A 23758-nucleotide genomic window follows, 5' to 3' on the forward strand; every position below is an offset into this window, starting at 1 on the left:
CTCAAGTAAACACGAGGGTCCCTTTCTTTGAGAATCAATGCTCCACAAGTTTCAAGTTTCTCAAAGATAAGGGTTAAATTTTAGGGAAGATTCAAGGATTGAAAGGTAGACATAGTGCCACGGAGGAAATCAATCAAAACATTTGATCATGATGTGCATGTTCCTAAAACTGCCTCAGCGCTTAGCATGAATGCTTTGCATATGGAGTGTGATGGCCAAATACTTGTTGAGGGGATGAAAGGCAGAATGTACAAACATCCAGGCTGTAAAACTGACTCTGTACCATTTCTCACTTTAACTGCTCCGAGAGCCTCTAGCACTCCAGTTCAGTGGCTCCTTAACACAATACAAAGTCTACCCTCCGAGTTCCTTTTCCGGTGTGGCGCGTCTCGGTTACACAAGAAGCAGACGGCAGCTGATTTGCATGTGGTTTGGCCTCAGTCAACTTGGTCATTCATAGAGGCCCAAGTGGTTTTGTAGTTTGTAGCTCACACTTTCTATTTTGAGTGCCGTTACTCTTTCTGCTGACACTCGGTCACAATCCACATGGCCGGCTGGAATCCACCACTTCAGTCTTGAGTTTAGGTTTCAGTTTAGGCCCTGATGTCAGTTTATGTCTGATGCTAGCCCTCCATTCTTAGCTTCTCTGTACCTGAGGGTCCATGTTTACAGAGGGGAAACCTAACATGATTTCACTCCATCTGAAGCCTGTGCTCCAAACTACTCAACAGGTTCTTCCCACTGTTTACTTTACTTTACTTCTTTTTTTGTTTGTTTGCTTATTTGTTTTAGAGGCAGGGTCTCACGCTTGTAGCCCAGGCTGGCCTGGAACATGCTATGTAGACCAGTCTAGCCTTGAACTCACAGCAATCCATCTACCTCAGCTCTCTAGTGCTGGAATTACAGGCAGGCATGAGCCATGACACCCAATGCTATTTGTCTTATTATATTAGTTTACTTATTAATAGCTTCATTCTTGGCTCACGAGCATTGCATACGACGCTAGCAGGATTCAAGAACACTATTTTGAAATGCTTGTGTAATAAGCACAAAACCTGGTCCCTATTGTGAAATGCTTGTGGAAACCACTTTTACCCACAGTGTACTTTGATTGTGAAAGTTCATAGTTAAGAATTTTTCAAAACATGTACCTTGTTTTTCAGTGTAGCTAGATCATCTTTGCAGGATACTTCATCAACTGTTTTCTGCATTGGTGTCACATGAATGTTAGACTTTTTGTGCTGCTATACAAAAATCCAGAGAGCTGGTGGCTTAAAGAACAGGACGCTCACTGCTTCCTATGCTCCTGAAGACTGGAAGTCCAAGAGCAAGCTGGTTGATGAAGCTCCCAGAGTACATCTTCTTCCTGGCTTGTAACGAGTCTTTTCCTGTCCTGCCAGCCACCTTCCAAATAATGACACGGAGACTTCTTATTAATTATGAAAGGTCGGCCAATAGCTTAGGCTTGTTCCTAGCTAGCTCTTATAACTTAAACTAACTCATTTATATTGATCTACATTTCATCACATGGTGTTACCTCTTTTCCATCTGGCACCTCCTGTTTCCTCTCCATGTCTCCTGGCTTCCTCTGGGCCCCTAGATTTCTCCTCCTCTTCCTTTCTCTCCCTGAAAATCCCACCTATACCTCCTACCTAGCTATTGGCCGTTCAGCTTTTTATTACACCAATCACAGCAATACAACTTCACACAGTATACAAATATACCACAACATTTCCCCTTTTTTTTTAAATAAAAAGGAAGGGTTTTAATTCTGACATAGTAAAACTATATAAATAAGAACAATTATCAAGTAAGAATTACATTCACAATGTTTAATCCACATCTATCTGGCAAATTTGGAGAAAGTACTGTATTATCTATCCTACTTAGTGAGGCCAAAGTTTTATACCTACACTATTTTCTATCATTATTATTTTTTATCATTCTATTTTTATTACCATCCTAAAAAAAAATCTTCTTAGACCTAAAAGCATCTCCTTAGATAAACAACTTAAGCTTTTGTGTTTCTCAACCTTGTAAACTTTATCTCTCTTACGTAAGTTTTTTTTCTGAATTTGGAAACAAGAAAAACTGTATAACTATCTAGTCTTCAATCCCCATCATAGATCCAAGGAGGACATAATATTACCTGAGTAAACAGAAAGTACAGAGCAAGCAACTTCCAAAACTACAGAAACAACAGAGACATCTGGCTGCCTGGACAGTCATACAAAGTTCCTCTGCAATGTTGGGGTATTCATCTTTGGCCTACAGCCCTAGAATATCTGACAGACTTTTCTGTGAAGCAGGAATTTTGAAGAACTTATCACGGCAAAGTTCAGCAATCACTTTCTTTTGTGTCCTGCTTGCCCAGTTTGGACAGCATGCTGTCAGCAGTCAAGGCAAGGGCAGTTTCTTGCCCAAATGGCTAGCTTTGCCACATTGAAAGCAAACTCTATATAGGGATTCTTTGATAACCATCATCCTTTTTTATAATAAATTGGTGCTGCCAGTAGCAGACATGTCTCACTGTCATGAAAAGCCTTATGTTATTAAAACATCTTAAATATCATATTATGTAGATCTCTGAAGTGTTTGAAGACCATCTATGTATCTAAAATATATTTCTGTATGACTTTGAAAACGTATTTAACACGACTACAAATTTGATTGTTATAGGTGACTAACTCTTAACCTATGTTTCTTTTTTGGTTTTTCGAGACAGGGTTTCTCTGTGTAGCTTTTGCGCCTTTCCTAGAACTCACTTGGTAGCCCAGGCTGGCCTCGAACTCACAGAGATCTGCCTGCCTCTGCCTCCCGAGTGCTGGGATTAAAGGCGTGCACCACCACCACCTGGCTAACCTGTGTTTCTTAATTATTATAAATGGTTTATAATAGCTTTAAGGACTAGAACTTTACATTACATTTTTAAACAAGCTGCATAGGTACAATAGTTTAAACAAGAGTGCAAACATGTATACAGTATAACAAAAATAACCTTAAATGTGGATCACTATATAAAAATACACACCAGTGTAAAATATTTGAGACTAGTGGTTGTTCAAAAGTAGACTCAACAATCCACATTTTTTTATCCCATCATTCTATATCCCCCTTTTTCCCTTCTGAGAGAGATCCCTGAATCTAATCTCCTTTGTTCAGTTTTTTTCCTGACCATGACCAACAACAGCTTGTAACCAACCCCCCAAATGATGATAAACATCTATAACACATTGAATAACCAAAAACCATCTACCCCACCTCTTGGGAATACGAGGGTTATGTTCTCTAGACTACTTCCTGTTGTCTGGCTGTGATGGCATCTTTGGGAAACTTTGAGAAAATTGGGATAATGGTCAAGAACTGGGAAAACTAGCTGTATGATTTTTTTTGCTTAGTCTCTATGTGATGGGAAAGTGCAGAGATTATCTGAAGTCTTGGCTGGATACTCTGTGAGGCTGGACCATCTCAGCTAGCAGCTTTGAAATTGTTCTAGATGCAGAATTTTGAGGAAGCTGTAACAGAAGCATTCTGAGAGGCTGGATCACTTAAGCTGCTTGTCTTTATTGGTATCTGGTCCTTTTTTTTCCAGAAAACACATAAACTTTTAAAGGTAACATATATGTCTGTATTAACACAAGTATGGAATGTGCAGTGTGTACAAGTCAGCTAAATATGACTTTTTGTTCTATGTTTGAGCAGGTAAAAGGCATCTGTTAACTGTATAAGTTTGTTTGGACTGTATAACTAAACTTCTATCCATGCCATATGAAAAGATGGCATGTAATAATAAGTCATGAGGATTCTGTAGCCAACAAGATTTGTCATGTTTCATCCAGTCTCAGAGGTGCTCGCATAGCAGAGGGATCAGCATATATGTCACCTGTCCTGTAGTCTTTCTTTTGTTGTTTTGTTTTTTCCATGCCTGTAGTCAAGATTTTCAGGAATTCTCCCCCAATCAAATCTGATCGTCATTAATTTTGAAGAGAACCATAACTTTTTGTTTCGTATGGAAACAAAGGCATAACCTTGCCCCTAGTGCCACTATTTTTTGACTTTCATTCTGAAGTGAAGATAATCTTAAAATACATAGGTTGGTTTAATTTAGCAGTTTCCATAATCCAATGTTTCTCAACAACTATTATTTTTTAGACATTAGCATTTAAAACTTCAAACTCAACAAAGCACCATACAGGATCCAGATGCCTTGTGTATTTCCCATCCTTACATGTTACATGGCTTTTTTAAATATTACTTTACTCTTTCTTTAAAGACTTTATTATTTTTAAACTATTTTTTTCTATAACTGTCTACATCTATTTTTCTTTATTTAGCATCTAAGTACATCTTTAAAGACACTGTATATAACCTGTTCAGAGGTTGTGTCAGCCTGGACCTGGCTTTTTCCCCCCGCATCTGCAGCCTGCCCTGACAGCATGAGCCAAATCTTAAACTGCTAGTACCGCTGCATGGCTCTGCTTAGCATGTGGTACACTGGTAGATGGCTCTATCCCTCTCAATTCCATGACAGCCTAGTCTCATGTTGGTGGGTACCAGCCTTAGAGCCACATTAACCCACCCCAGCTCTGGGAATTTGTTGTGTCTGCCTGAAGCAGGAGTTTGTACCCAGTGCCAGCTGCTCAAGTGCTTGCTCAAGCAGGGCATCTTAAAAGACCCTACCTGATAGTCTGCTTTATCAGGCCCAATATGGATGTTTGAGCCCCACATTGGGTGCCATTAGTAATGAGTCTTTTTCTGTTCCCCCAGCCAGCTCCCAAATAATGACACAGAGACTTTTCATTAATTGTGAAAGCTTGTCCTATAGCTTAGGCTTGTTCTTAACTAGCTCTTATAACTTAAATTAACTCATTTTTACTAATCTACATCCTGTCACATGGTGTTACCTCTCCTCCATCTTGTACCTTCTGTTTCCTCTCTGTCTCCTGGCATCCTCCATGTGCCTATCCTCTTTCTTTTTCTCCCTGGAAATCCCAACTATACCTCCTGCCTACATATTGGCCATTCAGCTTTTTATTACACCAATCACAGCAATGCACCTTCATACCATGCACAAATATCCCACAACACTGGCTTTCAGGTGGCTGTCTTCTTACTATGTTCTCAGGTGGTTTAAAAAAAAAAAAGACATTTCTCTCCTCTTCAAATAAAGTCACTATTTTCACGATGAAAGCCCCTTACTCATGACCTCAACTATTTCCTTCACAAAGGCCTTACATCCAAATACTAGTTAATTCCTGACTCTGTGCATTAGGGGAAACAAAGTCAGTTCATAGCAGGTACCTTACATGTAGTACATTACTAAGGGAAAATACAGTCTGCATCCCAGTAGCCTTGGCCCTTCTACCCATTCCACCACCAGAATTTAATATGACTCATATATATCCAACATATTTTTGAGAAGCTGTTAAAAGAACAAACTACATGCAGTACATATATAGTCCCTTCCATCCCTTGATCTTTTTATAATCAGCTCATGGTGTGAACGATGGTCACCTTCCTGGAGGCTCATTTTCTGTGGCATGACAAAATTCTTAAAAGTGTTTGGCTCATTTTTAAGGATTTTTATATCCTTCAACAGTAGTTTTCACTTTTGCTAACATCAAAAGCACTTGTTCAGATGAACACACCACTTGCTATATTACATAAAGGCCAAGAAGAGCTGAGAGAACATCAAACAGGGAGACAAGGTAAGAGGATTTGCTCATTTGTGTAAACTTCACAAGTAAGTGAAACTAGTTAGGTTGTTTGCTATGTACACCTAAGTAGAAAATTATATCTTAAAAAGCAGGGTTGTTGGGGACTGCAGAAGTGGCTGAGCAGTTAAAAGCACTTGCTGTTCTTGCAGAGGACCCAGATTGAGGTCCCAGCACCCACGTGATGGTTCACAATCATCTGTAACTCCAGTTCCAGGGGATCTAACAGCCTCTTCTGACCTCTGCGGGCACCAGGCATGCACGTGTTGCACATACATACATGCAAGCCAAACGCTCATACACATAAAGAAATAAACTCTTTTTCCTTAAGGCAGAATGTGCTTTCCACCAAAATCAGATAGTAAAGTGGGGGGTGGTCTACAGAAGAGTTTGGAGGAAGGAAAAGAAAGGGAGAAGTGATGCAATTATATTATAATCTCAAAACTAAAACAAACAATATTTAAAATTTAGAGAGTTGTTTCCTTTGCATAATTAGTTGGTTCATCAGTATGAACTACTGGGCATGTTTTCTGTATAGTTCTCTTATATGTAGCATATTTTATGAGATAAAAGGAAATGAAGGAAGGGAGGGAGGGAGGGAGAAGGGAGTAGAAACAGGAGGACACAGGGAGAGAGGAAAGGAAATAAAGGAAACTGGAAGTAGAAAAGCCAACGCCTCTGATGCACACTCTACTTCAGAAACTTGTAAAGAAAGGCTGCGTCTAAAAGTCTTAGCTAAAACATTACAACATTCTGTAACAGCAGATAAGTGGAACGATCTCAAAGTCCAAAGCTAAGAAAGCAGAAAGTCCATCTCTATGCAGTCCCAGCTCCAGAGAGTGTGTCTGGAGGCCTCCTTCAGCTCTCAGCTACTTCAAGGTTGACCCAGCTCCCGAGAGTCACTGCACCACCAGGCCTGTTGAGTCAGTAGAAGATAATGCCCTGTGGGAAGGCCGCACAACAAATGGGAGCCTTGGCCTGAAGGCAGACATTTCTGTCCCTCCAGCCAGTTTCCAAATAACAGAGACTTATTATTAATTATAAATGCTCAGCCAATAGCTTAGACTTGTTTTTAGCTAGCTCTTATAACTTAAATTAACCCATTTCTATTAAGCTATGTGCTGCCCCGAGGCTCATCTATCTCATCTATGGACTTTTCATGTTGCTTCTTCCGAGTCTGGCTGGCGACTCCTCAGACCCCTCCTCCTTCTTTTTCCCAGCATTCTCTTAGTCTGGTTCTCCCACCTAACCTTATCCTACCTGGCTATAGACCAGTCAGCTTCTTTATCAAACCAATCACAATGACATATATTCACACGTCGTAAAGGAACATTCCACACTGGCCCCTGAATGTCCATATGCAGCACAGCTGTCCCACCAACTTGGATTTCCATCCTCTTGGAACCATGATATGCTGAGGGACCTTTGTCACAGCAGCCTCACTTAACACAACTGTCAGCATTTCAAATCGGGACATTTCATATGAAAATTCAGATGTCCAGCGTGTGTTGAAACTCTGAAGAGATACCAACGTGGAACTTTTATTCCTTTTGTGTATTACGCATGTGTGGTGTAGGTGTGTGTACATACGTGTTCATGTGCATGTGTGTGTATGTGTGGGTGCATGCACACATGCATACGTGTGTGTCTGGAGGCCAGAGGTCAACACTGAGTGTCTGTCTCTATTGCTTTTCACTTTTTTTTTCCTCCCCTTTTGAGACAAGTTCTCTCGCTGAACCTGGAGCTTGCTGATTAGGCTAGACGGAGAGGTCAGCAAATTCCTAGGATCCTCTTATCTTTGCCTCCCCAGTGCCAACATCATATGCACATGTCACTCTGCCTGATCTTTTTATGGTAACGCTTGGGATACGGACTCAGGTTAAGCAGTTTGCTCACTGAACCATCTCCCCAGTCCCTGAGCCTTTATTCTTTTAAAAACAATCTGTGACCGCTGAGCAGTGCTATTCACGGGGGTGGGCAGCTCTTTTGGAGGGCAGCTTCTTGCTTGGTTTGTGTTTTGATTTGGTTTGGTTTTTCTTTCTTTCTCTTTTTTGTTTTGTTTTGTTTTTGTTTTTCGAAACAGGGTTTCTCTGTGTAGCCCTAGCTGGCCTTGAACTCACCAAAATCCACCTGCCTCTGCCTCCTGAGTGGAGTGCTGGAATTAGAGGTGTGCACCACTGCCCAGCTTGGTTTTCTTTAAACAAAGACTGAGGTATCTCAGGCTGGCTTTGAACTCGATATGTAGCTGAGCATAACCTTGAACTTCTAATCTTGTGCCTTCACCTTCCAAGTACTAGGAGCACGAGTGTTTGCCACTCATGCCTGGCTGGAGGGCAGTTTTTTAAAAGCACACATATGCATACACACACGCACGCAAGCATGCATGCATGCATGCATGCACATAGGTAAACTGGCTTATGAGAGGAGCATTTTACAATATGGTGCCACGAGTCCACTCCTAAGTAAGAAAACTAACATCCACAGTGACTGAGCCAAGATCACAGGTTAATCTAGCTATGGGTTTGTTTGGGGTAGCATTCTGCTCTCCACCCGGGTCTTTCTCCTTCTGTAACTGCCAGCTGAGTTCTTCCAAATCTCTCCCTCTGTCACTCCCCTGAAGAGGTGGAGTGACATGCTGCTTTTTGAGCATTTAAATTCCTGCCCCCTTTTAAAATATAAGAACCAAGATGGTTTAGCGCACTTGTTTGTTTTGTGCTTTTTAAATCTTGGTGACACCGATTTGACAGGATACGAGGAGCACAGCCTCTTGACTGCCCTTTTATAAGCAGCCTTCAGCTGTCAACGGAGGAAACCTGTCGGTCAGTGATCTTTTTGGAAAACACTGTGTTAGACTTGAAAAGAGAAAGAGTATGTCTCTTCCTTCTGGAAATCGGAAAATAACCGCTGAAACATTAAAGTGGCGTTGGGCTGCAGAAAGCTAGAACCCTTGTCCTCTTCACCAGCAACTCTGTTCAGCTGAGGGAAAGCAGTCAGGTTTAGACTGTAAAGTCCAGGGGGGGGGGGGGGGGGGCAATCCACGGAGTCTGCAAACTGCGGGCGTTTCCCACACACAGGAGGCCCAACAGCAGCTCAAGCTCTCAGTTCCTCTGCTTTTGTCGGTTTAAGTTAGTGCTTTAATGCAATTTTAATAGGTAGTGATTTTATTTTGTATCTAATGAAACCAACAGAGCGTGAATACAGACATCAGAATTTGGAAGATAATGAGTCTGTTAGCACTGGCGCCCGCCTTGCTGAGCGAGGTGCGGCGCTTAAGGTAGGGAGAATAGACTGCTTCAGAAGAGGTCTTTATTGGCTTCATTAGGGTGGTCATCAAGTGAATGATTTCATAGCAGATCTAATTAGCCAAAGAATGTGCAAAAGCAGCATCTTCCTCCTGCTAATTAGGCATCTAGACACCAACACATATCAGCTACCTTAAAAATAAGTATTTAGGTGTACCTGATGCACTTTGTTGTGGGAAGGGCTTTCACCCGGCATTTGACTGTGGAACTAACACTAAAGAAAATCTCACAGCCCCTGGCTCCTGAATGCTGTGGGATGTCCTGTATGCTGTAAATATATTTTGCTATGATTGATTGATAAATAAAATGCTGATTGGCCAGTAGCCAGGCAGGAAGGATAGGGTAGGCGGGACAAGGAGAGAGGAGAATTCTGGGAGGTGGAAGGCTGAGGCAGAGACACGCTGCCAGCCGGCCATGAAAAGCGAGATGTAAAGTACCAGTAAGCCACAAGCCACATGGCAACTTATAGACTAATAGAAATGGGTTAATTTAAGATATAAGAACAGTTAGGAAGATGCCTGAGCCATTAGGCCAAACAGTTTAAATAATATAAGCGTCTGTGTATCATGAATCTTAAAAGTTCTTATTAATAAAAACAAACCTGAGGCCAGTTATTGGGGTGAATGCTGGAATATCAGAGAAGCAGAACAAGCCACAGCTACCTCACCTCACTAGTTCCTCAGCTCATCCTCTTTTCTCAGACTGGAAGCTTCTGAGTCCTCATTCAGAATGAATCTCAACTGAACTGTTGCTCAAAAGCCTGAATGCTTAACCAGCCAAAAGCTTCTAGTTCCTGGTCCTCACGCCTTATATATCTTTCTGCCTTCTACCATCACTCCCTGGGATTAAAGGCGTGAGTCACTATGCTTGGCTGAATCCTTGAACAGATGGATTTCTGCCTCTGGAATGCTAGGATTAAAGGTGTGTGCTACCACTGCCTATCCTAAGTATCTAGTGGCTTTTCTGTTCTCTGACCCCAGATAAGTTTATTAGGGTACACAATATTTTGGGGAACACAATACCACCACATGTCTGTGTGTTTGTTTTATAAGTGGGCTGTGGGACTGCAGGGTCTTGGCAGGACCCAGAGAGAAACTCTCCAGCTACACCTGAAGATGGGTCTCTATATGGGTACCTGCACAATGCCCTTCCCTAACTACCAGGAAAGGTGCAGCCCTCAATAGCGGACCAGAGACTGGAGGAAGTTCCTGTGTAAGGACTTGGCTGAGGAGGAAAGAGGGAAGAAATGGTGGGGCCAGATGGTAAAGGCAGAGTGTATGTGTGTGAGGTCTTCACAAAGAGCTGTTCTGGAACAAGTGACTGCAGGGGCAGTCAGGACTCAGGAACAGTGACTGCAGGGACAGTCAGGACTCAGGAACAGTGACTGCAGGGACAGTCAGGACTCAGGAACAGTGACTGCAGGGACAGTCAGGACTCAGGAACAGTGACTGCAGGGACAGTCAGGACTCAGGAACAGTGACTGCAGGGACAGTCAGGACTCAGGAACAGTGACTGCAGGGACAGTCAGGACTCAGGAACAGTGACAGCAGGGACAGTCAGGACTCAGGAACAGTGACAGCAGGGACAGTCAGGACTCAGGAACAGTGACTGCAGGGACAGTCAGGACTCAGGAACAGTGACAGCAGGGACAATCAGGACTCAGGAACAGTGACTGCAGGGACAGTCAGGACTCAGGAACAGTGACTGCAGGGACAGTCTGGACTCAGGAACAGTGACAGCAGGGACAGTCAGGACTCAGGAACAGTGACAGCAGGGACAGTCAGGACTCAGGAACAGTGACTGCAGGGACACTCAGGACTCAGGAACAGTGACTGCAGGGACACTCAGGACTCAGGAACAGTGACTGCAGGGACAGTCAGGACTCAGGAACAGTGACTGCAGGGACAGTCAGGACTCAGCAGTGCTGCCCTGATTGGGGCAGAGGCATGTGGGTACCACTGAAGCCCTCCTGATGCTGTCAAGTGAGATCTCCCAGGACACCTGCCAGACTTCTCTGGTCAATGTCCCCATTATCTCAGCCTTTCTTTGATCCCTACCCATTTACCTGAAAGCACAGGTTTCCTTTCAGTAAAACTCAGATACCTAAAGAGGAAACTCATGCCAACTACTGGATGCTATGAGAAATGGTCAGTCTGAAAAAGAGAGAGAGAGATCAGCAGTTAAAATGTATGACGAGCTGGGCGGTGGTGGTGCATGGCTTTAATCCCAGCACTCGGGAGGCAGAGGCAGGCGGATCTCTGTGAGTTCGAGGCCAGCCTGGTCTACAGAGCAAGATCCAGGAAAGGCTCAAAGTTACAGAGAAACCCTGCCTCAGGGAGAAAAAAAAAAGTATGACGAAAGCTGCAGTGGCAGCACAAGCCTTTAATCCCAGCACTCAGGTTGCAAAGGCAAGCAGATCTCTGCTAGCTCCAGGACAGGCCAGGGTACATAGTGAGTTCCACGTCAGCCAGGGGCACACGGTGAGAGGAGGAGGAGGAGGAAAGAAGGAAGTTAGGGAGGGAGGGAAGGAGAGAGGGAGGGAGGGAGGAAAGAGAGAGAGAGAAAGAAAGGAAGGAAGGAAGGAACTAAAACACAGCAAGAAAAGTAGAGGCATGAAAAATACATTCGGGAAATTTGACACCTATCAAATAGTAATTCCAATAAAACCATGCAATCGTACCTGAAGAGAAGAAACCATCAGTTGGGAAGTGGGGCTGACTCAATAATCTAATGGACACTTATTTCCTACCAGCAATATTATGCCTTGGCAAATAATGAGTCGAGTATTAGAGTAAAATATATTCCCAATTAAAAACCAAAAGATATACTCTATATCTTAGTTGAAAGAACTAAGTGAGCAAAACTCAATGAGCTAAAACAATGCACACACGATGCAATTGAACACAAGCTTATGGAAGTGAAAGAAAGTTTAAGAGAAAATTCACTGAGCTGAGAATTTGGGAAAAGTCTCCTCCAGTAGCAAAGATGGGTGTTGTTCTGTTTTGTTTTAATCCTTGATCACTTTTTTTTTTCCTGTTTCTTTTGTTTCACACTTCGCAGCGATAGGACTTTAACTCGTGCACATAGACAAGTGTTCTAACCCCGAGCCACACCCTGGCTGAAAGGTTCTTTAGGATTGACTATCTTCTTCTACCTGCTTCAAATCACAGCCGGCTCTAGCGGCCGATACTTACATACCAGCATTTTTACAAAGGCGTTGACAGGTTTTCACATTCCAAGTGAAGACAGGATGGAGGCCTGTGTTTGAGCTACAGGAAGAACACAGTCTTTAGGAAAGCACGGTGCTGTGATAATGACAGGCATGAATGGAGAGACAGTGGGAGGGGGAGAGAGGACCCTGTAATAATCATCGCAGACGACAGTCAGCTTCAGCAGCCGTACTCATGAGCTAAAGTGTACTTCCTCTTTATTTTTTTATGTAAGCTAAAGAAGAAATTTAATAGGCTCTGCCTTGACCTTCTCATCCGCACATCTATCCATGTACTTCCCTCAGATTCACTGCCATTGTCCTCTGAGCCTTCCTTCTTGGTAGAGGGAAATTAAAAGTTCCCATTTAAGGCTCATAAATCAAGAAATAGAAGCACAAACATATTACATCAATTTATGATGGTAAACGCTGGAAGAATTTAGGACAGAAACTGCTTACAGTATTTGCTCTGGGGATAACTCCAGTAGCTGAAGGAAGCTTTCTATTTCCATTTTTCACTCCTTTATATGTTTGAAATGTATTCTTTTACCACAGCTATATCTTCCTTGCGGAATTCTTTTAGTTCAAAGAAGAACACTCACCTTCATGGCATTTGTAGTCTTTGGGACTACTTTTTCAAGGCAGTGGATAGGAGCATAGTGAACAGAAAGCTTCATGGACTTCACCAGATTGTTCATTCACTCATCTTGAAAAACCTTTAATTAGTTTGGTGTAAAAGATCAAAATAAAATCTCACAAGTTTTTCTCTTTAAAAAAAAAAAAGTTATCTGGGCAGTGAAGGCACATGCCCTTAATCCCAGTACTTGGGAGATAGAGGAAGGTAAATCTCTGAGTTCAAGGCCAGCCTGGTCTACAGAGCAAGTTCCAGGACAGCCAGAGCTGTTACACAGAGAAACCCTATCTCCCTATCTCAAGGGGGAAAAAAGTAACTGTTTGTGTTTGAACTCTAAATAATATACACAATACTATATGCCTTATAGCATAAGAATCTCACTCCAAAACTGTTACTTCTGTCCCAAATATCACACCATGACTAAGGAAATTCATAGGAGAAAGAGTTTATTTGGTCTTAAAGTTCCAGAGGGAGAGTCCATCATGGCAGGGAGGAATAGAAGCCGTCCAGCATCGCAGAAAGCTGAGAGACCACATCTTCAGCCACAAACACAGGTAGAGAGAATGAACTCTCAAAGCCCATCCCCACTGACTACTTCTTCCACCAAGGCTCCAGCTCCTACAGGTTCCATAACGACCCCCCACTCCCATCCCCCACCTCCTGATGCTGCCCAAACCAGCATCACCCACTGGAGACTCACTGGTCAAGGACCTGAGCCTATGGGGACATCTCTCATTCAAACCACCACAGGGTCTCCATTCCACATCCATCCCTTCATTGGGAGCAAGGTGACTTCAGAACCTCACACTGGGCATAATGACCACCTTTGACTGTTCAGCCAGCAAAGCCATAAAGGCTTCAGTTGGGGGTGGGAGTAGTCAGAGAACACAAAACGACAAGGGAGGAAAGGAGGTGATGAAAAAGGGAAGAGAGAAGGGTCAGGTTCCCTGAGCACCTTTCTCCACCCTGCCTCAGCTGGTTGTGCTATATCTTCAGGTCAAGAAGGGAGACGGAAGGGATAAAGGTGTAGTTGCATGGTTGAGCATTTAGCTAGCATATTAATCAGGGTTCTCTAGAAGAGAAGAACCAAGAGAATGAACGTATGTTAAAATGGATTCTGTTAGGTGGGCTTGCCTGGGACACTCTAGGTAGTCCAGAATGGCTGTCTTTACACTGAAGAGGCTAAGAGTCTGGTACCTGCTGAGTCCACAAGGCTGGGTACCTCAATAGTACCTCAGTAGTCCCAATCTGGTGCTGAAGGCCTGAAGGATTCTTGGAGAGCCACTGGTCCTCGGTCCAGAAACACTAAGTTGTTAGCAGTGAAGGAATTCAGTGGTGGTGGCAGCACCAGAGCTGATGATGTCACGAGCCGGTTAACTAAACTGCCCAGCGAGATGGGGAGGCACCAAGGCAGAAACCAAAAGATTTTCCCTTGGACCTCCTTTTGTCTAGTTGCCACAGGAAGTATGGCCCACATTTAGGATGAATCTTCTCATCTCAATTAACTGATCAAAAAAATCCTTCCAGGTGTGCCCATACACATGCTTCTTAGTTGATTCCAGATAGAGAGAAGTTGACAACTGAGATTCACCATACATGAGGTCCCGGACTGAATTCTCAGCACCAAACAAAGGGGTGTGTGAAGGGTCATCTGGGGGTCTCAAAGAAGCTCAACCTAGCTCAACTCTGAACCTTGGACTCCCCCCAAGCCACGGCAGAAGGTCTCCCCAGTTTTCACTGCCTCCGGTCTCTCTTCACTCTAACATCCCTGACCCTGACAGTGGTTCAGAGAACTTCCCTAAACACAAATCTAGAGTTTTCTTTTCAATGTAATTGTGGTGGTGCTCCATGACCTTCATCCATTAAATCTGTACTTCCCTCCCTACAGCCAGAGATACCCATACTATCACTTCATGATTTCCTTCAAAATAACATTTTTTTTAACTTGAATACATGAATTTTTCAGTCTTTCTAAGCAACAGCGCCCATGATACTGTGGGCTTCATGTACTGTCTATAATTTTTCTCAGTGTGCCTTACTAATGAATAATTATTAATTGAAAATGTGGTTTTTGTCTACCGCTGAGGGACATCCCACTGGCTTATGACTCCCCAAAACCCTGTCAAGAGTATATCGGTCAGAACAGGAACTGAGTTCGATTGGCAGATAGAAATAGATTCTATTAAGGTGCTATGGAGAGAGGTCACCTTACCAGGCAGAGAAGAAGACAGAGGAGTCAAGCTCATGAAGGACAGAGTCAGGAAGTCTGCCCCCAGTGCAGGGGCCAAGAGACTGCTTCAGCCACCGGCATGAACAACGGTCAAGTGCTGTCTGCCTGTATGCCACTGTTGATTCATATTCCAGGGAGGAAATTCCTATCACACGTTCAGGCCCCCTGCACAGCCTTAGCTGTTGGTGCAAGTGCATTCATAAAAGGAATATGTTCTGAGATGGGGAGTGGCTGGTCCTCTGGGTTCAGATGGGATGCCCTGAGCCAAGAGTTGCTCTGCTGACAGTAGCTGTATGGGTCTTCACATCATTCCATTTCTGAATTCATATGTCTTTCTTTTTTTTTCTTGGACTTGCTTTTATGCAGTATTATTTGCTTTGGAAACCTTAAAAGCTAGTTTAAGCATGACACATGGCAAGTTGTGAAGTGTGGATGATGCCGAAGATGGAACGGTCATGAAAATGATTCACACTCGGTCTACACACAGGACAGAAGGAAGGAAATGAAGCATGAGTGTTGGGAGCAGGCACAGGACTTAAGGCATGAGGAAAGCCCTTGCAGCTGCCTGACCAGGTTAGCAAACCAGAAATCAAACGGGGAGGTCTTCACCTGATTCCTCTGCAGGCTCAGGTTAAGCAGTCCTGGCCCTCCTTGGAGTTCAGCAGCTAAGCATAGAAGCTCCACAGGCCAACTCACTTAGCAAATGCTTCCAGGCTGGATCTTTCTACGTCTCCCTAATGACAGGTTGTAGTGAATGTTCAATACATTTCAACAGATGTGGTAGGAAAAACCAATTGTGCAGTTTAAAGCAAGTGGGCTGAAATTCTAGATCAATGAATTCTGAGTTAAATGTTTCTATTAAAAGTGCAAATTCAAATAATGGGCTCCAGTTGAGAGACTGCGCCTGAGTTCTTTGAGGTTATGCCTTTTGAACATTATCTTTCTTTTAAAAAATCAAAATGCACCAAATAAGATTCTTTTATTTCCAATTACTCAATAAAAATGAAAGATCAAGGCATCCAGGGGTGTACGCACACCAGACATTTCCACATAACCCTCATAATATACTGCTTACAATAAACATTTTAATCTGAGAAATAAATATGCCTAATATTAGCCGTATGGTTAGGCAATTAACTGGATCTCGTCTTAAGCTATTCATCGTTTTTTTTCCAGAAATCCCCCAATATAAATGAAAAAAAAATTCTCAGAAAGAAGAATAAGAAATGCAATGAGTTATCAACTCAAGAAAGAAATGAGGGAAAGATTTGCAAAGACACTTCACCAGAAACCAAAACCTGTCTCATGGGGAAACATCAACATGAGAGCAGAATCCACCCCCTCCCCCACGCAATAAGACCAAAGGGGCTGAGAAGTTCCTGGTTTCTTTGCACCCAGGGTCTAGCCTTTGACCTCAGCCTGTCTGGTCCCCAGTGCAGAGATGGGGATAGCATAGTGTCAAACAAATGGTGGCCTTGAGAGTCAATGCTGCTAGTGCCTGGGACTCTGTCATGCTCTCAGCCAGGCTTGCCTCTTTCTTAATGACTCTAGGATATACTAAGTAACTGTCAACAGGAAGCACACAATAGTGACTGTTATATGCAGGCAACAACCCTAATTTGTACAGTGTCAAGCCCCAGGGTCACTGTGCCTCGCTTTTTCACCTAACGTGTGCACCTGCTAACACTAAATTATTTACTGAATTCTTTTTTTTTTTTTAATCACTCCTAAAAATGAAAGCAGGCCTGTGACATTGTTAAGCGATGTGGATGAAACAAGTGTGCGCGTATGTTTTTGACCCAGCTTATTTTCCAGAAGAGAATACAAATGTCAGAGGCAGAGGAGAAAAGACTCTATTACACATCCATATCCAAGCTGCAGTTCCTTCTGGCAGTAAGTGGGAATGCAGCCCTGCAGCAGCCTGCTTGCACTTCAGGATTGATGGGCCCTAGCTAGGAGAAGAGAAGGGCGTCTGCCCCGTCCAGTGAGGCGAGCTACAGCGCAGCAAGGCATCCTTGTTTAAGCAGCTCCTGCCTGTATCCCGGTGCGGGTGTTTCCCGCCTCACCTCGCCTCGTACCTCTTCCTTGCTGCTGAGCTCGCTCACTGCAGGACCCCAGCTAGGAATTCATCATGCAAGTTGTTTTCTGCTCATCAACTGGAGCCTCCAATCGCAGCAACAGAAGCAGAAGCTAGGGACCTGTTAATCGCGTCAAAAAGAATGAGTCCGGGAGGAGGAAAAGCTGCGAACAGAAGCCTGTTCTCGGAAGAAAAGGTCACTGGGTGAAGGGTGGGGGCGTGAAGCAGTGTGTCTCAAGAAGAGTCCTTCATTAAAGCTGTCTTTTCAACCTTACAAGGTCAAGATGCCCACAAACGTTTGCAAACCCTTCCAACAGTGCATGTCCCCTCTCACCGCAGACGCGCTGAAGGGGAACAAGAAGGGGCCCTGGGCAGGCCTCCCAGGCAGGGAGTGCCGGCAGCTCCAGGCACTAGACGCTCAGGCCAAAGTTCTACTCCGCTGCCTGCCTGATGTCAGGCTTGGAAAGCCGGTTCTGCTCTGCCCAGCCTTTGTCATCCTCTACAACACCTTGAACCCATCTGTTTTTGTTGTTTTCTCACCTGCAGCTTAGAGAAATTTCTGTGAATCCGCCTGTCACCCATGCACCCTTGCCCTCAAGGAATCTCTGGTGGGCACAGATGTGGCCTCAGGGCGACTCAGAGGTTCCTTTTTATGGGAAGGTGCTACCAAGAAAGTGTTAAAATAGGATACACAGAGGGAGCCTGGCAGAGGTACCATCTTCATGATCTCTGCAGGCCCCTCTAGTGGGGACCTCGGAGAAGAGAAAAGATGTCTGTTCTCTAGCTTTGCATGCTGTCTGTCCAACATTCTACCTCCAGGAGGAGGCCCAGCACAGGGCTGCTCATGTGTACTAATAGAATTTAGGGAAAGGCAGGTGGGAAGAGGAGTCGTCCTGCCCCTCCACACAGCATGGAAATCTACAGGCAGAAGTGGTCCACAGCCTCGAGCCTCTGCAAGGGTCTGAGATTGCCTCCGCTCTGTGGTAGGGGAGGTTGGCCACCCCACACTTACCCTCAGCCTGTGTCCCCTTCTCAGAGGGCAATGAAAGGTCTCTACCCACTCAGAACAGATGGTCAGTTTCTCTGGACAGGTGACCTTTGGGCTCCAGCTGCCAGTTCCAATGGCATCTGCCCTCTCTAGAGGGTGGAAACATGCAGCCCTGGTTCTTCCACCATGCCCAGCATGCCTCTGGAATTCCATTCTGCCCAGTGTCTCCAAGGCCCATTCTACCAGGCCACATCACAATGGGCTAACTCCTTTGAGAGCTTCAATCATTTGTGTTAGCATTTTTCAATATTATTCCTAGATGAGACTCGACTTTATTACCATCTCAAGCTGCCCTTTTCAGTTCTAATATTCTCATATTCTCTGCATCCCAAGAGGCCCCTTTCCTGACAAAGATATTTACCTTTGATATGTATAACTTCCTGGACTCTAAAATACGATGGTAAAGCTATTAGCGAACACAGTGGCTTTTATCTCCTCCAAAGCAGGACTCACACCATTGCTAACTCCCTTAAGCTATTCTTCACATAGCTCCCCTTTATCCCTGGATGTGGGGAGTGTTTATTAGAGACTCTATCTTGGATCTACCAGGGGAACTACAGGATGAGGCCTACAAGGCATTTTATTAGCCCAATAGATTACATTCATGATGAAGAAGCAAAAGAGCAAGTTGACCTCCTGGGAGACCTCAGTACACCTGGGAGACCTCGGCACACCTGGGAGACCCTGGCACACCCACAGCACCCTTTCCCACTGGAACAGGAGTGAGAGGCCCAGGCAGGGGAGGGGTAAGTGCTGTTCATAAGTCACTTCTGCCCCAGAAAGGGCAGAATACAGCTGCTTTCCTGGAAATCAGCTCTTCTGTATCTGCTCTGGATTCTGGTATAGGTGGTTAGCTCTCAAAGTGGAGCACTGCTGTGGGATATCTTTCTGTATGCTGTGAATATATGCTGTTCCCATTGGTTAGTAAATAAAGCTGCATTGGCCTATGGCAGGGCAGGAAGGATAGAGCCAGGTGGGAAAATCCAAGGGAGATAGTGAAAGGAGAAAGGGGGGGGGGGGGGGCAGGGAGCTGAACTGCTGTCCAAGGAGCAACATGTAATGGGACGCAGGTAAAGCAGGTAAAGCCACAGAACATGTGGTGATACAGAGATTAATAGTTATAGGTTAATTTAACATAAAAGAGCTAGCTAGCAAGAAGCCTGCCATAGGTCATACAATTGATAATTAATATAAGCCTCTGAATAATTATTTTTTATAAGCAGCTACGGGACCGCAGGGCTGGGTGGGATTGGAGAAACTTCTGCTACAGAGCACTTCTTAGGGTCCCCAACAGGACTTGACTGCTGGGTCTGTAGGCTCTGTAGGCCTGGAGTCAGGCCAAGAATAACCATTTTCCCATGGCTGCAGCTGCTCCTGGTCTGGGGACCATGCTCTAGATCTAGTGGTGTTCCAATAAGTGATCTTGCCAGCAACCCAGTCGAGCTGTGCCCTGGTCCTCAGTTCCCATGAGTGCCTTGTGAGGACTGCCTTCTCCTTAGGAAGCCAGCCCATCCAGGAAGGGCCCAGGTCCATTCACTGTGACTCAGGGCACATTACCTCCACCCCCAAACTAGTTCTGTCCATTTTAGCCTCTGCCAGGATGAGCTATAGAATTTGGGGGTATCAAGGAAAAATGAAAAAAAAAAAAAAAGACTCCAAAGCCAGCTACTGAATTAATTAATTTCAGTAGCGTGACAATTAAATATTAATCAAAGATGTGCCCTTCCTCTTAGGGCTTGGTTCTTTCTCAGCACCATCTGCCTCGTGTCCTCACGCATCGGTTCTCTCCCCTTCTACCCTACCCCACCTTCTCGGCTCCCTAGCCCTTTCCCCTCATAAAAGAGTATTGGTACTTTTGAGGAAGGAAATTTAAATGCCTGTCAAACTGTAGAATGTAGTGTTCCTACTCTTGAACACAGCAGTTCCACCCTGAGGGATTTTTCTTTCTGTGGATGTATTCCTTGAAGTGTTCTTACAATGCTCAAAGCCTGTTCATTGTACCACACGTGTAATAAAACAAAATGGAAACAACTTAAACGTCTGTCAGTAAAGAACAAGGCAGATTTATAGGCAACGACAAGAACTCGGATCCAAGGCACAGTAAGGATAAAAAGCAAGTTAGATGTGTAGAGGGAGGGAGCGAGGGGATGGCTCAGTGAGGGAGGTGCTCACTACGAAAGCATGGGCACATCAAAGCTGGGCACGGGGGCTGGAGAGATGGCTCAGAGGTTAAGAGCACTGACTGCTCTTCCAGAGGACCTGGGTTCAGTTCCCAGCACCCACATGGCAGCTCACAACTGTCTGTAACTCCAGTTCCAGCTGATCCAACACCCTCTTCTGGCCTCTGAGGGTATCAGGCATTCACAGGGCATACAAACACACCTGCAGGTAAAGGCTCATCATACATATAAAGTCAAATAAAGAAAGAAATACATCTTCTTTTTTAACAAAGGTTGGGTATGAGGTCATGAGGTTGGGTATGAGGTACTGACTAGTACGTATAGCCATAACACACACACACAAAAAAAAATTAATTAAATTTTAAGGAGTTAGACTTAGGAGTTGGAGAGATGGCTCAGAGGTTAAGAGCACTGGCTGCTCTTCCAGAGGACCTGGGTTCCATTCCCAGCACCCATATGGTAGCTCCCAACTGTAGCTCCAATTCCAGGGGGTCCAGCACCCTCACACAGACATACATTCAGGCAAAACACCAATTCACATAAAACAAAAATAATCATTTAAAAAAAAGAAATTAAACTTGAAACCTCCCAGGCTTCCTCTAGGCTGCCTCTCCAACATGTGAGGTCTCCCGAGAAGTAGACCCCTATGGAAACCTCATAAAAATATGTAAATGAGAAGCGCCTATGAAATATGTCTCCTATCTATTGCTTTATTTTCTTTTTCACTTTAAGTTAACAGACCGAGTTTTCATGTTTGGACTTTGGGTCTGTACCAAAACACCCAGCCAACCTTTGAAATACACTGAACGTGGTTCTCCAAAGTTATGGGTCAGTTTAAACCATGCCTTTGTTCAAAACCTGCCTTGGTGTTCAGAACCCACCGGGGTGCCTGCTGAAGGAAGCTAGGAAGTCTCAGTCTGTCATTCCCAACCCTCTGTAATGGACTTCCTCCTTGCCTTCCCAGCCTCCCAGCCTCTTGCCAAGAGAGAAAACAATGGAGAGGTGTGTGCCCTTGAGGATTTGCCATCAAGTTGAGTCAAACAGAAGGGTAAGCTGGTGGCAGGATGTGGGCTTCTCCCCATTCTCACCTGTGGAGCTTTGCCTCAGGTATCAGCTCCATTCCAGATAGGAAAATGGAGGGGAGGGGTTCTAGATGTTAAGAGTGTAACGCAAAGAAACATGACCCTGGAGAATGTATTCACTATCTAATCACTAAAGGGCAAGCCCCAGTGTTTAATCCATCCCTTCACCACCAAATGCTTTCCTATGCTAGGCTGGACAGCCATCCCACTTCTAACCCATGCAACAGAGATCTTTGGAGCAAAAAACCATTCCTCAATACTCCCCAGGGACAGTATGCCTGTGACACCCAATGGGGACAATAAGACACTGTAGAGTCAAAGCCACACTTGTAGCAGAGCTGTGTGTGAGCACAGAGAAGGCAGGCTGGGCTGCATAGCCACATCACCACCAGCACCCTGGCCCTTCTCTGCCCAGTGTTGAACCTTCTCCCTGTCACCTGCCTCGTGACGCCTCTTGTGTGTGCTCCATGTTCCCATCCCACACACCTGTTATTTCCAAATGACAAAGTCAGTAAATAAATAAAAAGAACTTATAGAATTTAAAAATCCATATTTAAGTCATTTGCTTAAAAAAAAAAGAAGGTAGGGTAGGGAGAAATCACCTATGTACATGTTAACATACTGCTATCACTTTGATATATTCCATTTAAAGTGTTTCATATGCATATTATAACACTGTAAATATAATCCTGCATCTGGCAGTATAGTTCTCCTAGGCATTATTTAATGGCCTCAAAATATTCTTTCCAGCAACTTCTCAGCATTCTACCAAACCACTTCCCTATTTTTGGATGTTTGAACTACATGTTTTTATGGGATTTTTGTTTTTGTCTTACAGATTCCAAATGAAACTCTGATACTTTTTCTATATTTTTTTCTATTCTTTCCTTAGACCTACCTTTTAAAAGTGGGACTTCCAGATCAGAGAATGACTAGGATATGGAATATATACCCACACTTCTTTTTAAAAAGGATATGTCAATTGACAGTGCAATAAGCAAAGAAAAAGAATGTAAGTCACATTTAAGTTTTTGCTTATATAAATGTTTAAAAGATAATTTAAACTACATTGTTTGCAGTCGGTTAGCAAGAAAGATAGCAACAGCATTCTGGAATAGGTTGGAGTAGGAAGGAACCTCAGATCTAACCCAACAGTCCTTAAACTTGATGTCCTGTCAGAATCACCTCGTGAGGGATGTGTGTGTGTGTGTGTGTGTGTGTGTGTGTGTGTGTGTGTGTGTATGTGTGTGTGTGTAGGCCAGAGGGTGATACCTGGCATCTTCTGAAGAGTCTTTTTAATAATGAGTCCCCTTAAAGCTCCTTGGAGAAATGGCCATTTCAGGCCTGGAGTAGAAGTATACAAGAGGGTCTTGGAGATTTGTTATTTCTAATAAGTAGGAAGTTCTGAAAAAGCAATGTTATCTATCAAAGTACTCAGCAGCAGCTTGAAGAGGCTGCCACTGGCCAAAGGGATGAATTGGAAGGATAAGGATGTGAAGAACTAAAGCCCACCAAATACATCAGAATCAAGGAGTTTACATAATGAACAATGGCCACTTTGGAGGACCATAGTGACAGCCAGCACCAGAGTGACTTTGAAAACTAAAGGAGAGAATCCAGCATTTAGGCTGCAGTCCTCCATGAGCTGCGCTGTGGGGTGCGCAGATAGTCACCAAGAGGAAGTTTCTCTGCTAATCAGTGAAAAGGCAATGACCAGTTGCAACTCCCCCCCTCAAAAAAAAATTAGTGGACTCAGGTATCAACAGTTGCTCGTGCCATAGAGACACAGGCACACATCACGTGCCCCTGAGGGATTACACACAATCTTCTGTCATATAATCATGTCAAAATGCTTAAACTTAAGTCCAACCTAGACTCCAGGTCAAATTATGTATTTTCAGGAAGTAAAACGAAGGTGGGGTACAGTTGACAAAACTCAAGATTGTGGGTTGATCTAAAACGATCCTGTTTCTTTACAGAAAACTGAAACTGGGCCACATGGACTAAATCAATGGACTAAAAATATTTGAGAGCTATATTAATGCACGAATGGACCTGTTTGGGACTTCAAAGGAAAAAGAAAAACTTTCTAAGACAATTATGAATTTGTGAACACTGCCAATACTCCTGATGACACCAAGAAGTCTCCTGTAACCTTCTGTGGGGTGCTATGGTACCACGGGCTTTCCATTCTGTACCTTGTGAACAAGCATGCTGACATACACATAATTACAGTACTATGTCTGGGAATCACACAGATTAAAGTGGCTATGAATGACTGGA

At 44.0% G+C, this 23758-nt stretch overlaps 2 long non-coding RNA genes across 2 annotated transcripts; one reads left to right on the forward strand and one right to left on the reverse strand.

Moving 5' to 3' along the window:
• Positions 1–141: 141 nt before the first annotated feature.
• Positions 142–18347, reverse strand: LOC131914452 (uncharacterized). Its single transcript, XR_009380139.1, has 2 exons — positions 18178–18347; positions 142–1404 (listed from the first exon to the last, which is right to left on the reverse strand). It is a non-coding gene; the product is annotated as an uncharacterized LOC131914452 (long non-coding RNA).
• A 78-nt stretch (positions 18348–18425) lies between these two features.
• Positions 18426–23758, forward strand: LOC131914453 (uncharacterized). Its single transcript, XR_009380140.1, has 3 exons — positions 18426–18959; positions 22368–22487; positions 23455–23758. It is a non-coding gene; the product is annotated as an uncharacterized LOC131914453 (long non-coding RNA).

Source organism: Peromyscus eremicus, chromosome 7, assembly GCF_949786415.1.
Source record: "Peromyscus eremicus chromosome 7, PerEre_H2_v1, whole genome shotgun sequence".
Classification (NCBI taxonomy): domain Eukaryota; kingdom Metazoa; phylum Chordata; class Mammalia; order Rodentia; family Cricetidae; genus Peromyscus; species Peromyscus eremicus.